The following is a 14434-nucleotide window of genomic DNA, read 5'->3' on the forward strand; positions in this document are numbered from 1 at the left end:
TCTAACAAGCTGAGTTCCCTGAACCCCACAACTGGCATGCTAATTGTTAAAAGAAGTCAGTGTTGTTGAGGAGTAACACCTCCTTTCATTAACAACCTAGACCAATTCATTAATAGCATCATTCAACCATTTGGAATTAAGAGTCTGTTGAGTGGAAACTGGTTGGAAAAGTCTGAATGATGGCACGCAGAGGCAACTCTTAAGTAGATAAATAAGACCAACTAAACTGCATATGCAAGCATGGGTGTATCTGCCCCAAGCACATAAACACATCTCATGTTTAGAGGTTGACTGTTATCATTGCATAGATTCCACCACATAGGAGAACCCTATGCCTGTGGGATGCAGAGGTCAGAAATAGCTAGTGGTTGTCCAGAATTGAGGAGAATTTGATGCAAAAACTGGCTTTTCCTTAAAATGAAACTGCTGAGGGGGTAGGGCCATGGTGGCTCAGCAGGCAGAATTCTTGCCTGCCATGCTGGAGACCCGGGTTCGATTCCCGGTTCCTGCCATGCAGAAAAACAAACAAACAAACAAACAAAACACTGCTGGGCTTTAAATTAATAGAGCAAAGAGATAAAAAAATATTGGAAACTGTAAGAAGTCAAGCCGTCTCGTCTCTCTTCTTGAATAATCAAATGCAAATGTCTTTTAGCAATGGCAGCATTCAAATTCCACAAAAAAATCAAGTAGCGCCCCCGTTAAGGAGTACCTCCATTGGCACAAACTGTAAAATCTGTTGGGGGGCACTGGAGTTTAGTAAAGTGCTCAACAATTCATTCACATCCTGCAGATAATGGAAAACTGGACATAGAAGGTCCTGATACACATAGCAGGACTGCACAACTCAGGGACTCAGGAGATGTGAGACAAGAAAATGTGATTAATCTAAAACAGCTGTGGAGCACAAAGGTCAAACTAACCATAAATCTTGTGAAACAAGAAAGTACAGGCAAAATCATAGCATCTCCCATATGAAGCTGCTGTAATGATTGCAGAAGGCAGTCCAAAAATAACTGCTGGCAAACTGGGTCTCCATCATGAAGTAATGATCATTCATTCATGAGCTCAGGAGATTCCAGGAATTGAACTTCCAATGGTATATGCATCTTGATTTCAGGGAGAGTCGGCAAACCCACAAGCAGACATTTTATTTGGTTGCTGGGTCCTACAACCTGCTCACCCTGAAGGCACCTGGTAAGACCAAACAACTCAGAAAATATTAGATCCCCCCCAAAATGTGACAACAACAGCACTTTTGTGTTGGTCTAAACTTGGAATCCAAATTCAGAGCTCCTCCTAATGACTTTTCAATTACTTCATTTATGAGCCTTTAAAATTTCACCATCACAGAAAGGAGAACACTTTAACTTTGGGAGTTTCTTTCCTTCTAAAACATAAGTTACACTCAAGATCAGAAGCTGTCCCTTCAAAAGAGAACTTTGCTCAGAATGATATTCAGCTGCTCTTCAGACCAACTGTTAAAGCATCCTTTAGCCACCTTATCTTTCCATGAGAGAGTTTCATCATCTTTCTTTCATTATAGGTCTTAAAATATCTATTCCTGCCCAAATCATTTTATGTTTGTACTACCACCAATATTAGATTTTTTACTACCCAATTATTTCTGGACAGAGGCTTTAGTTGAAAGTTTTGCATGAAATATTGTACAGAAAATTTCCTTAAATTATTCAGCTTTGCTTGCTTGTCTTTGCCCATGCATCAAGTAGGTAAATAGCCTTAGTTACAGAGGATAGGTGGCCTCCTATCTCTTGTAGTGGAGCCAGACCACATAGACTTCTGAGTCTCCTATCTGGTAGCAGGCTTGAAAACATAGACTTGGTCACAAGAACAGTTCAGTAGTACATCAGGTTTATGGAACAATGCTCAAACAAAGTATATCTTCAGAAGAAAAGAACCACCAGTGCTAAGAGTTCTTAGAGCAGTGACAACTTCACAGTAATGCAAAGAAAAGACAAAGTTTCTTGTTCACCTGGGTTTCTTTGGCAATCACACCTCCAATCTGCAGTGATCAAGTGAACAGTAGCCATGCTACTTATGAAATTCTGAAGTGTGGTCAGATATTTCAGGGTGATTATATCATTGGTGCTACTTAGACCAAAGTACCACCAATGCAAGGTATTTGCAATAAGCCATTTGTGGCAGCCCAGAGGTTGGGACACCTCTCCCTTAGGGAAAATGGTGGAGGCTTGTGTATGTAGCAGACCCCATGACCAGAACACAGACTTTGAAGGTCAATTAGCCTAATCACTATTGGTAATCAACTTTCAGGAGACTCAGCTGAGACCTCTTTATGGCCAGGTCTCGTGAGGCTCTGCTATATAAGGCACTCCTTTTTCTCTTGTGTTTTGCAGATCACTGATTTCCATTCCCCAATCAGCTGCTATTGAGAAAGATCTGTCTCCTGTAAGCACATTGCAAATTAATCTCATGGAGAACTTTCTGCCTGGTATATTTTTTGGTCTTGGACTTGAGCTGGACTGGAACAAGCCAACTAGGAGCAAGCCAACTAGGAGGAAGAACTTAAGTTAGGGAGGGAGATGCAGGTAGCTCAAGCATATTGGAAAGAAGCTTTAAATGAGATGCTTCACTGAGTAGATGGAAATTTGCAAACATTAGCATGTCACCACACTAGGGGAAGGGGTGAAAGTTACCTAAGGCTCAAGTAAGATGTATTTTAACTTCCCCCATTGGGATCCCAAAGTTTGGGACCCAGTGGATTTTCTTTCAGATTATGAGGATTCCCAGTCTGAATGGGGGAAAGAGGATGAAGGATGCAAATTTGTTCACCCTCTGGTCCAAAGAAAGGTTAAGTCAGAGTGTGTTCCAGCCCAACTGGGTCCCCAGGGATGGGGATGGCACCACTAATGTGACCCCAGCCCCAGCCTCAGCCACACCCATTGAACAAAGAATACGTTACAGTAAGAGATTTTATTGTTTATGAATTGTGAGAGATTGGGATTCAGTATAGGCAAAACCTTAAAGATCTTTTAACAAATTGGCTTTTGCAATTGCGGCATACCAGTGCAGATGGTATACTGCTTCCAGGGTATGAGATGATCCTCTCTCACTACCCATCCTTCTTTGCATCAACATATATATTGGTTAGCCCCCAAAATAGAAACGAATTTGCTACTTAATTGGCTCATATTCCAGTGTGAGGAGGAGTGGCCCAGTGAGGGAGATTTGCTCCATCAAATCTCCTATTGGAACACCATTGATGAACTACAAGATGTATTAAGGAGGCTAGGGATGAAGCATGTGATTTATACACCAAATGCCACTGGATCAGATACTGCAACTTTCACTGCAGGAATTTATGAGATAATTTTACATACTGCTCTCAATCAGTGGTATGGGGCTTTGGTGCCCATTCTCAGATCACTTATAGGACAGCTCATCTCACAGGCTGCCCAAGTGATAACACACCTGGGAATGACAGATCCCCTAAGGTGAATGGGAGTGGAGTTAGAGCTATGGGTTGCATCCTGAGGGGATATGATGGTCCAAACCAGGTGTCAGACAAACAAATGTGGGCAGACCTCACAGCTTTTGAAAGTAAAAAGAGGATATGAATAGGCAGACAAGTGCAGTATTAGTTAGACTGTGGAGCAAGCTGCCCAAGGAGCCAATGTTTACTAAGCTTGAAACCAGGTCACCAGAGGAGGATGTGGATTCTGACCAAAAGATGAAAAAGAGTTTGGGAGGCAAGGGATCACATGATGTGCCCTTTGTTTGCAATGGTTCCAAAGGTTACTTCTTTACTACATGGAATTAACACTGTTTTTTAGTATTCTTTTAAATAGGCCCAATTAGCCTGTTTTCATCTTCACTTGTAGTTCTAGTTTGCTAACTGCCAGAATGTGATATACCGAAATAGAACAGCTTTTAAAAGGTGGGATTTATTAAGCTGCAAGTTTACAGTACTAAGCCTGTGAAAATGTCTAAATTAAAGCAGGGCTATAGAAATGTCCAATCTAAGGCATCCAGGGAAAGATACCTTGGTTCAAGAAGGCTGATGAAGCTCAGAGTTTCTGTCTCAACTGGTAAGGCACATGGTGAACATGGCAACGTCTGCTAGCTTTCTCTCCAGGCTTCTTTTTTCATGAAGTTTCCCTGGGGGCACTTTCCTTCTTCATCTCCAAAGATCTCTGGCTGCATGCGTTCTGTGGTTCTCATAGCTCTCAAGCTTTTCCAGAATGCTTCCTTTTTTAAAGGATTCTTGTAAACTAATCAAGACCTACCTGGAATGGGTGGAGTCACATCTCCATCTAATCAAAAAGTTAATACCCACAACTGGGGGCATCACATTTGTGTGGAGATAATCTAATCAAGGTCCACTCTATAGTACTGAATAGGGGTCAAAAGGAATGGCTGTCCCCACAAGATCTATTAGGATTAAAACATGGGTTTTCTAGGGTACATAATCTTTTTAAATGGCACACCTGGGAAAAATAAAGGATTTTCATCCTGCTCCCATGAGGTTCTTTATATGACCCAATCATGTGCCTCACTGAAAGAAGCCTTAGGCTCATTGTCTCATCTTGGGAGTCTAGGAGGGGTAATTGAATAAATTGCAAGGCTTTGACTGCCCTGTCAAATCCTTGGAATTGTTGGGGTATTGGAAACCTTTCATTCTCCACTTAGCCCAAATGTTAAAATCTGTGTATATTTTAATTAGGAAAAGCTATCTCTAGGAATGGGATTCCTCTCAGCAGGCTGCTTTTGAAAAAGCCAAATGGGCTATCGTACTGTCTCAGGCATTCTAGGGGGTGGGGGAAGGGTGGATCCAGATGTGGATATCAATACCAATATTGGCTTTGGATGAACCTTGTGGCAAAGATAACAGGCAGTGCGAGTTTCCATTGGCCTTTGAGCTCAACCCTAGAAAGGAGCTGAACTGTGGTCAACAACAGCCCTTTAAGCACAAAGATGCACCAGTGAACACTATGTGGTAGAAAACTGGGACTATGCAAAGTAGTTAATGGGCTAAATTAAAGATTGTATGGATGGTCATTGTTCATGAACCAGGAGAGGTGTTAGCTATTTGTGCTAATAATTGGACAGACAATCTCCCTGGGGCTACCCACTTATAGGAAATACCTGGAGGTAACCAACCCATCTGTAGCCAAATGACTCCCATCTGAATTCCATGAATTGATTCTAAATGCTGTAAGCCTTGGTCCTATCACTTTTACCTGATGTTTGGGGTTTGAGAACAGAATTTGATTTTCTTTTATGGATTTTAAAATTCAGTAGGTTCTTCACCATTGCACAATCACAGAGACAATTTTGATCCTGCAAAGAGAATGTCATAAGTGAAGTAGGTTGGGTCTTGTCCTAAGCATTGAAGATGCTTATTGACCAAGTCAGATACAGACATGCCATTTGTATCTGGCCCTCACCAGCCTCAGCTCGCAGCCCTGAACAGCTGCTCTTGCTCCCATCAAATTAGTAGCTGCTGGACCTTTGCAAGCCCTGTGATTATAGGTAAAGTGACAAGCAATGTTACAACTGCTACAAGGTGATGAAAATAAGTTGCTCTTGTCTGTGCAACAAGCATTAGAAATTGGGGAAAATAAGGTCAATTGGCCATTGTCCTTGCCAATGCAGACATGCTGGTTAGGAGGCCTAAGCTTATGAGGTAATAATATTTCTTATAAAGATGTGAAAAATTTTTCTCAATTTAATTGCGTAGGAAGATAAAGAAATGTCAATTGTTCATTATAAACATGTTTTGGAATTGCCTTTTGTTAGTCCAATTGACAGAGGTGGAATTGAATGGAGATAGGTTGTTCACAGTATTGTGGATCTCTGTTTACTATGTGCTGGTGCTGTCCATCTAGAGAGGTCAAACAAAAAATATTTCTCTAGAATATGTCATTTTCTTTTCAGTTTGTTAGGGTCTAGGTCTTTTTTTTTTCTTTTTCTTTTTTTTCTTTGAGCTGATCCAAGAGAGTAATAAATAAAGAATGGTCTAGCAAGTGAGTTTTAGAGGGAGAAAAAAATGAAAAGAAAGGTTGATAACTTAGAGGAACCAATTTCAATGTCTGTCCTATGGGTTATGTGAACTGCTGCGTGGGGGTGGATTGTGGCAGCCAAGGTGTTGGGGCCCCCCCTCCCTTAGGGAAAAGGGTGGAGCCTTGAGCACACAGTAGCCCATGTGACTAGAATACAGACTCTGAAGGTAGCTTAGCCTAATCACTGTTGGTAATCAACTTTCATGAGACTCAGCTGTGACTTCTTTGGGGCCAGGTCTCATGAGGCTCTGCTATAGAAAGCACTCCTCCTCCTCTTGTGTTTTTGCAGATCACTGATTTCCATTCCCTGATGGGCCACCATCAGGAAAGAGCCATCTCCTATAAGCAAGTCTTAAATAAAACTCATGGGGAAAGTTTTGCCTGGTGTGTTCTTTGGCCTTGGGCTTGAGCTGGGCTGGAACACAGGTCATCCATAATCATCACAAGATTATCATTTGCTTCATGGTATGGATTCAGAGTACTGGCTACCCAACTGTAATCCTAGGGAACTGATGGGATTTTTAAGTAGTACTTGAGACTAGCTATAAAAACCCCAGGAGCTTCACAAAAGTGTAGAGAATTAAGTTTTCCATTCTGAAAAGCTTCCTGTGCAAAAGTAGAAAGCTGCACAAAATCTCATGAAACTTACATCTTGCTTGAGTGCATAGCTCAGCATTCACAGACTTTCTCACATGAGAAATTATTTTTCCAGCTTTATTAGTGAAGGCAGTGTGTTCATGACACTCATCCAGTTTCTTATCACTGAATAGGTTTTTCACTTCATTTGGGGAGTTCTTCAAACCAAGAAATGCATTAAATTCCATGTAGTCACAGGTGAAAATCTCACTTTCATCTGTTAACTGCACTCAGTTTTAAGTGGTTTACCATAAGAAAAATTCTTGGCAAAGAGTTAAAAAAAAATGTCAGCAAAAACATGTGGGCCAAACATCTCAGAATTTGCCATCTGATGAACTGGAGGTTTTCCGCACTTACTGATTTTCAAAATAAATAAAAATCTCAGGTAGTGGAAAAGCCAAAGGAGGAACTTGGGCCTGATTTCCTTCACTCATGCCTACTTTGGGCCACTAGGTCAAATGGACCAGTCTCCATTTCTGCCCCTGGGGCTACTTCCCTTGGATCTGCAGTGCCCCCGGATGCAAGGGTAAAAAGGTGGTGTGCCCAGAGCCCCAGAAGGTGGCTTGAACCCATCTTCATGGCACCTGGAGAGGGAATAGATGTCCACTTTGGGGCCATGCTGCTGCCAAAGGCAGGCTGATGGTGACCCAAGAGCCTACACTGCATCCCCCCAATTTTTATTTATTGTGTTTTCACTTTCATTCACCTCAAGGTATTTCCTGATTTCTCTTGTAATTTCTTTCTTGATCTACTGTTGTTAAAGAGTGTGTTGTTGAGTCTCCATATATTTGTGAATTTTCCAGCCTTCCACCTGCTATTGATTTCCAACTTCATTCCATTATGACGTGATGGAAAGTGTTTTGCATTATTTTAATTTTCTTAAATTTATTGAGACTTTGTGACTCATGATGTGATCTATCCTGGAGAATGATTCGTGAGTACTTGAGAAAAATGAGTATCCTGCTGTTGTGGAGTGGAGTGTTCTAAAAGTGTCTAAGTCTAGTTTGTTCGTTGTACTATTTAACAACTATTTCCTTTTTTGATCCTCTGTCTAGATGTTCTATCCATTGATGACAGATGTGTATTGAAATCTCCAACTGCTATTGTAGAGGTGTCTACTCCTCACTTCAGTGTTGTCAGTGTGTGCCTCCTGTATTTTGGGGTATGCTAGCTTGGTGCCTAAACATTTATTGATTATTTGTCTTCTTGATGAGCTGTCCCTTTTATTAATACATAGTGTCCTTCTACATCTCTTTTAATTGTTTCACATTTGAAGGATAATTTGTTTGATATTAGTATAGCTATTCCCACTCTTTTCTGGTGGTTGTTTGCATGAAATATCTTTTTCCAGCATTTCACTTTCAACCTATTTTTGTCCTTGGGTCTAAATTGAGTCTCTTGTAGACAGCATAGAGATGTGTCCTGTTTTTAATCCATCCTGCCAGTCTATGCCTTTTGATTGGGGAGTTTCATCCATTAACATTTAATCTTATTATTGTAAAGGCAGTACTTTCTTCTGTCGTTTTGTCTTTTGGGTTTTGTATGTCATCTCTCTATCTTTTTACCTTCCTGATAGTCTCCATTTCTGCATTCTTCTCCAAACGTCTTTCTCCTGTCTTTTCCTATTTGACTGTAGTGTTTTCTTTAATATTTCTTATAGAATAGGACTTTTGTTCACAAACTCTCTGTGTCTGTTTCTGAAAATATTTTAAATGCTCTTTCATTTTAAAAAAGTATTTTTATTGACAAAACAACATACAAACACAAACATTCTTAACATACAAACATTCTATACATGGCAGACAATCAATTGCTCATAGTATCATCACATAGTTGTGTATTCATCACTATGGTCATTTTTTAGAATATTTGGTTCACTCCAGAAAAGATAAATAAATAGAAAAAAGAAGAAACTCATACATGCCATACCCCTTACTCCTCCCTCTCATTGACCACTAGTATTTCCATCTACCTACTATATTTTAACCTTTGTTCCTCCTATTATTTGCTTATTTTTTAATCCATATTTTTTCTCCCTCTTTTTTGAAGGACAATTTTGCCAGCTATAGAATTTTTGATTGGCAGTTTTTCTTTTTCAATATCTTAACTATGTCATATCACTGCCTGTTTGCTTCTGTGGTTTCAGCTGAGAAATCTGCACAAAGTCTTATTGTTTCCCTTTATGTGAGGGATCAGTTTTCTCTAGCTGCTTTCAAAATTCTCTCTTTGTGTTTGACATTTGATAATCTGATTAGCAAGCATCTTGGTGTAAGTCTACTTGGTTCTATTCTGTTTGGGGTATGCTGCACTTGGATTTGTAATTTTATGTCTTTCATAAGAGATGGGAAATTTTCAGTGACTATTTTTTCCATTATTCTCCTTGGCCCTTTTTCCTTCCCTTCTCCTTTTGGGACATCCATTAAATGTATATTCATGCATATCATGTTGTCATTCAATTTCCTGAAATGCTGATCATATTTTTCTTTTCTTTTCCCTATCTGTTCTTTTGTGTGTAGACTTTCAGATGTCTTGTCCTCTAGTTCACTAATTATTTCTTCTGCCTCTTCAAGTGTGCTGTTGTAAATTTCCATTGTGTTTTTCATCTCTTCTGTTATTCTTTTCATTCCCATAAGTTTTGCCATTTGTTATTTCAAACTTTTGAGTTCTTATCTATGTTTGTCCAATGTCTTTATATCCTTCATCTCTATTGCCATATCTTTCCTCAACTCACTGATTTGATTTTTGATGTGATTTTGCATGTCTGTTTGAAATTTCAAACTTCAACTTCAACACCTGTATCATTTGAAATGGTAGTTTGTTCCTCTGATTGGGCCATATCTTTGTTTTTCCCAGTATGACTTGTAATTTTTCTACTGGTGTGCAGGCATCTGATTTCCTTGATGAGCTTATTCTGGAGGTCATTCTCACTCTTTTCAACTAGGATATTCTTGTTGGCTGGCTTTGTTCTCTGTTTTTTTGTTTTGTTTTGTTTTGTTTGTCTTTCAGTTCAACTTATTCTAGACCTCTAGCACAGCTTCTGTTTAACTGGCCAGGATTATTCAGCTCTTGTTTTTCTGTTTCTGGAAACTTTTTTTGAGGAAGGTCTCCCAGATATGATCGACACCAAAGTGATTTTCCCAAACAAGGCAGGCCCAAGTCTCAGGGAGAGGGTGTGATCTGACAGTATTTGCATCATATATTTGGAGGATCTATTGTTAGGTGCCTATATATTTATGATTGTTCTATCTTCCTGTTGAATTGTCCCCTTTATCAGTATATAATGACCTTCTTTGTCCTTTGTAACTTTTTTTGACTTAAAGACTATCTTATCTGTTATTAATATAGACATCCCAGCTCTCTTTTGGTTACTATTTGTTTATTATATATATTTTTCTATCCTTTTATCCTCAGTCTACTTGTGTCTTTGGATTTAAGATGAGTGTCTTGCAGACAGGATATAGTTGGGTCATGCTTTTTTATCCATTTTGCCCATCCCTGCCTTTTTACTGGAGAGTTTAATTCATTTACACTTAAAGTCACTACTGATAATACAGGACTTTCTTCAGTCATTTTGCTATTTAACTTTGTAAGTCTTGCACCTTTTGTGTTCCTCATTTCCATTACTGTCTACTTTTATATACATTTGATTTTTTGTGCTGAACCATATTTAGTTATGTCTCATTTCTATCCGGATACATTTTACATCTATTTTTCTTATGACTACTGTGGTAGTTAGGTTCAGGTGTAAACTTGGTCAGATGAAGGCACCTAGTTCTGTTGCTCTGGACATGAGCCAATGGTACGTGAACCTCATCTGTTGCTCATTACATCTGCAGTGGGCTAGGAGGCGTGCCTGCTGCAATGAATGATGTTTGACTTAATTGGCTGGTACTTAAATGAAAGAGCTCAACATAGCACAGCCCAAACAGCTCAGCATTCCTCATCTCAGCACTCGCAGCTCAGCCCAGGCCTTTGGAGATGCAGAAAGAAGTCACCCCAGGGAAAGTTGTTGGAACCCAGAGGCTGGAGAGAAGGCCAGCAGAGACCACCCTGTGCCTTCCCACATAAGAAAGAACCTCAGTGGAAAGTTAGCTGCCTTTTCTCTGAAGAACTAACAAAATAACTCCCCTTTTATTAAAATCCAATCCATCTCTGCTGTTGTTGCATTCCGGGAACTACCAAACTAGAACACATACTAAACAATATAATACAATAATACTGGCATTTATAATTAGCCAAATGGTTACCTTTACCCCAGGTCTCTATTTCTTTGGTTCTTTTTCTGTGTTTTCTTCATCTCCTATAGCATTTTTAAGATCATTTTTTTTTCAAAGACTTTGTTTGGTATGTCCACATTATTGTCTTCATCATTGGTGCTTTCTGTATTTTTATCCTCTTTCTTTAGATGAGCCATTTCTGTTTCTTTGTTTTATACTCTTTGGCTGCTCACTGAGCATTTTAATATTTTAGAAAGGTAACTCTGGGATTTATGTCCTGTGATGTCTTTTTCTTAGTTTTGTAGCTACCTATGAATGAGACAAAAATTTTCTGGAGCTTAAGTGCTCCGATTAGGAAGGTCTGCCCAAGGTGAATGCAGAGTGCAGGGTTTTCCCTGTTTTACTGGGCCTCTGTCTCATCCTTTTTTTTTCTGATTAGTTGTTTTGGGGTCCTCCTGTTTAAAGAAGTAAAGTTGTCCCCTCTCCTCTGTTTCCCAGGAGACTGACCCCCATCTTCTGGGAGTTTGTAGCTGATAGGTCTTTGTCCCAGATTGTCCACCTCTATAATCTTTTTATATTCCATTTACTGCCTCAAGTTGCTTTTACCTGGAAGGCAATTTCTGGGAGGAGGGGCATGCTGGAGAGGACTTTTCTAAGTAGTCTTTCCCAGCCGAAATAGGGTGACAGACCCATGAAGTAGATGCACACCAGCTCCAAAGAGCCCTGGGAAGGAAACAAGGAAGGATACCAAAAGCTTCACTGATGGTTCCCGAGAGCTGAGCTTTTCTGGCCTGCCAAGCAAATGCAAGCCTTTCAGCTAACTGTCCCTCATATCCCTGAGTAACCTCTCCATCTTTAAATCTCCACCTCTGCCCTGTTCTGGGGTGGATTTGAAACAATGACTGCCCTCAGAGCCAGACCCCCAGCATTCTTAATAAAAACATGTCCACCCCTGATTTTTATGTCCCTTTTGTCATCCACAAACTAACAAGGGACTAGGCCCCATGGCAGCCTGCCACGAGTGAGGGATGAGCATCAGTAACCACCATGCAAAGAAAGCAATTTACTATTCTTTGTCAGAATTTATCAGCTTCTTCTTTACTCTTTCCTGGATGCTGTGCAGTGTTCCTCTGGCTGCTGGGGTTTCAAAATAGCTGTTTTATACAGTTTCTGCCTGTTTAATAGTTGTTTTGGTCAAGGGACTGAGTCCTGGAACTCCCTACTCTGCCATCTTCTCAGTTCTCACCTATATTGCAATCTTATGCAGTACAATGTACATTTTAATATTTTAATGTGTTAATTGTGTGGCATAGTCCCTGAGGTATGTATTCCTTATATTTATATTTAACTAGTGATATGACAGATATTTCCTTCATATGCAAAGAGCTAACATAAAGAAACCAACACCAAATATACTTTTTACAGTCTGTGGTAGTCAGACTTAGTTGTCAACTTGGCCAGGTGAAGGCACCTAGTTCTGTTGCTGTGGACTTGAGCCAATGGCACGTGAACCCCATCTGTTGCTAATTACATCTGCAGTCGGCTAGGAGGCGGGCCTGCTGCAATGAATGACGTTTGACTTAATTGGCTTGTGCTTAAATGAGAGAGCACAATGTAGCACAGCCTAAGCAGCTCGACATTCCTCATCTCAGCACTCACAGCTCAGCCCAGGCCTTTGAAGATGCAGAAAGAAGTCACCCCAGGGAAAGTTGTTGGAACCCAGGGGCCTGGAGAGAAGGCCAGCAGAGACCATCCTGTGCCTTCCCATGTAAGAAAGAATCTCAGTGGAAAGTTAGCTGCCTTTCCTAGCAAAATAAATCCCCTTTTATTAAAAGCCAATCTGTCTCTGGTGTGTTGCATTCCAGCAGCTAGCAAACTGGAACACAGTCTTTGCAAATTGGCTCCAAACTTTAGAGTTAGCCTTCCTATCAAGAAAATCAGCCTGAAGAGAAAGTGAAGTGCAGAGTCCTCTCAGTCTTTTTGAGTCTTAGTAGTATCCTGAGATTGTGCTCACTTGTGACCTTAGGAGTCCCCTCAATTACAAGAATCTGAGTGTCTCCTCCACTTCCTATGGGAGTGCATGTCTTAAACCAATAATTCTTTTCCCTTGGCTATTTGGACATAATTGTTTCTTACACTTCTTTAGTCATCTGCAAGCTCCTTCGGCCATTATTCTGCCATAGGACACGTTCTGGGAGGGTGAGCAGAGAGGAGTTTTCTGGTCCAGTCTTTCAGGCTGCACCCAACAGATTGGCAGGACCATACCAGCATCTCAGAGTGATCCTAGTGATTGCTCTGGCCCCTCTGGAACAGGGGCAGGGGCCCACAATGGGAGAGCTCAGAAGGGCCTGGGGAGAGCTCAGCAAGGGCACCATTCACTTTTCTTATTGTTTTCAAAGTTGCATTTTCTTGACTTAGCACTAACCCAGTGACTACAACCCTTTAACTGTTTTTCCAGATTTGAGGAAGACAGGTCTGCTAGGTTTTGCTAGGTGCTCAAAGGTTCTGTAGGGGAATGGCACCCGGGAGCATTATCCACTGCCGTCTTCAGTTTTATTTTTAAGCCTGGCAGTGTAGCCTGATGTTCTACAGAGATTAATATTCAGCCAAAGGTTGGTCAGAGATTGAACCAATAAAGCATCTTCTCCCTGCTGGTGTATCTGTGTAGGTGTGGGACAATGCATTCAAAATTCAGGCATTTTCAAGTCTGCTAGGATTTTACATGCCAGCTGGCCCTCTCAGGCCCTCTCATATTTCTTCTGCATGTGAACCTAGGCTTTGTCTACCTGGGATGCATAGAAAGTTTGGACCAATTTGGTGTCTGTTGTGTGTGTACCTTGACTTTGCTAAGTAGATGAGGAGAACTCATCAAGCTACCTATGGTTCTCTCACATCCTGGAGCTCCCTGTCAAATTGCTAGCTAGTCCATCAGTCTGTTACTTGTCTCAAGAAGGCCTATGACCTCAAGTTTGTGGAGCTGCTTGCCCTGCCTATTAACTTGACAGCAAGAGCCCCACTTTACACCATTCCCAATACAGTGGGGCTTCCCCAACACCGGAAGCAGTGCTGCTGGTTCTCATGGCCCGCCAAGCTGGTTAATCTACATGCCTGTGGAGCTGTTTAATGGGAGTGGGGCAGGGGCCGAGGGGGACAAGGGATGGGCCCTGATGAGAGCACTCTGACTCAGGCTGTTTTTCCCTGAAGTTTAAGAGTTTTCATGAATAAATACTCCTTGCTTTTTTTGTTTATTTGCTTTCTGTAAATCTTTGGTCAATTTCTGGAGCACTCAGCTGGCTCTTTTTGACAATTTTATCTAACTTTATCCTGTTTCTTGGGTAAAAGATTTATTGACCTCCTCACTCTATCATGTGGGTAATGTATCTCCCTTCTTGTCATCTTTTGCACTTTAAAAAAGTGAAATTTAGAGGGTATGAGGAGAGACCAAAATTGGAAGCAACAGCTATGACAGCCAGAGAGAATCTCATTATTTCTTATACAGACTGATTTCCCAAGATTTGACAAGTGTTCAGTCAAGAGATC

At 40.7% G+C, this 14434-nt stretch overlaps 1 pseudogene; it reads right to left on the reverse strand.

Moving 5' to 3' along the window:
* Positions 1-560: 560 nt before the first annotated feature.
* Positions 561-14434, reverse strand: part of LOC143669618 (cap-specific mRNA (nucleoside-2'-O-)-methyltransferase 2-like) — a 33673-nt pseudogene continuing 19799 nt past the window's right edge.

This window comes from Tamandua tetradactyla, chromosome 26 (genome assembly GCF_023851605.1).
Source record: "Tamandua tetradactyla isolate mTamTet1 chromosome 26, mTamTet1.pri, whole genome shotgun sequence".
Lineage (NCBI taxonomy): Eukaryota > Metazoa > Chordata > Mammalia > Pilosa > Myrmecophagidae > Tamandua > Tamandua tetradactyla.